Source organism: Arachis ipaensis, chromosome B9 (assembly GCF_059453495.1).
Source record: "Arachis ipaensis isolate K30076 ecotype BB chromosome B9, ASM5945349v1, whole genome shotgun sequence".
NCBI classification, from domain to species: domain Eukaryota; kingdom Viridiplantae; phylum Streptophyta; class Magnoliopsida; order Fabales; family Fabaceae; genus Arachis; species Arachis ipaensis.
The window spans coordinates 116,901,918-116,903,326 of NC_142444.1; the positions used below are offsets into that span (position 1 = coordinate 116,901,918).

General features: G+C 41.8%; 1 non-coding gene across 1 annotated transcript; it reads right to left on the reverse strand.

Annotated features, from left to right (window-relative positions):
• Window positions 1-379: 379 nt before the first annotated feature.
• Window positions 380-487, reverse strand: LOC148546038 (small nucleolar RNA R71). Its single transcript, XR_015900375.1, has one exon. It is a non-coding gene; the product is annotated as a small nucleolar RNA R71 (small nucleolar RNA).
• Between the last annotated feature and the right edge of the window lie 922 nt (window positions 488-1,409).

The window sequence follows — 1,409 nt, forward strand, 5'->3', positions numbered from 1 at the left end:
TAATAATGCAAGGAGGATGCTTGGTGACTTTACTGCACCTAATTCCAATTTACATAGAAGAAGCATCTCCATTCCTGCCATTGGAGCAAACAACTTTGAGCTGAAACCTCAATTAGTTTCTCTGATGCAGCAGAACTACAAGTTTCATGGACTTCCATCTGAAGACCCTTTTCAGTTCTTAACTGAATTCTTGCAGATATGTGATACTGTTAAGACTAATGGAGTAGATCCTGAAGTCTACAGACTCATGCTTTTCCCGTTTGCTGTAAGAGACAGAGCTAGAATATGGTTGGACTCTCAACCTAAAGACAGCCTGAACTCTTGGGATAAGCTGGTCACGGCTTTCTTAGCCAAGTTCTTTCCTCCTCAAAAGCTGAGCAAGCTTAGAGTGGATGTTCAAACCTTCAAACAGAAAGAAGGTGAATCCCTCTATGAAGCCTAGGAGAGATACAAAGGACTGACCAAAAAGTGTCCTACTGACATGCTTTCAGAATGGACCATCCTGGATATATTCTATGATGGTTTATCTGAGCTATCAAAGATGTCATTGGATACCTCTGCAGGTGGATCCATTCACCTAAAGAAAACGCCTGCAGAAGCTCAAGAACTCATTGACATGGTTGCTAATAACTAGTTCATGTACACTTCTGAGAGGAATCCTGTGAGTAATAGGACGCCTATAAAGAAGGGAGTTCTTGAAGTTGATACTCTGAATGCCATATTGGCTCAGAACAAAATATTGACTCAGCAAGTCAATATGATTTCTCAGAGTCTGAATGGAATGCAAGCTGCATCCAACAGTACTCAAGAGGCATCTTCTGAAGAAGAAGCTTATGATCCTGAAAACCCTGCAATAGCAGAGGTAAATTACATGGGTGAACCTTATGGAAACACCTATAATTCATCATGGAGAAATCATCCAAATTTCTCATGGAAGGATCAAAAGCCTCAACAAGGCTTTAATAATGGTGGAAGAAACAGATTTAGCAATAGCAAGTCTTTTCCATCATCCACTCAGCAACAGACAGAGAATTCTGAGCAGAATCCATCTAGCTTAGCAAACTTAGTCTCTGATCTATCTAAGGCCACTGTGAGTTTCATGAATGAAACAAGGTCTTCCATTAGAAATTTGGAAGCACAAGTGGGCCAGCTGAGTAAAAGAATCACTGAAATCCCTCCTAGTACTCTCCCAAGCAATACAGAAGAGAATCCAAAAGGAGAGTGCAAGGCCATTGACATAACCAAAATGGCCGAACCCAATGAGGGAGAGGAGGATGTGAATCCCAAGGAGGAAGACCTCCTGGGACGTCCAGTGGTCAATAAGAAGCTTCCCTCTGAGGAACCAAAGGACTCTGAGGCTCATCTAGAGACCATAGAGATTCTATTAAACCTCCTTATGCCCTTCATGA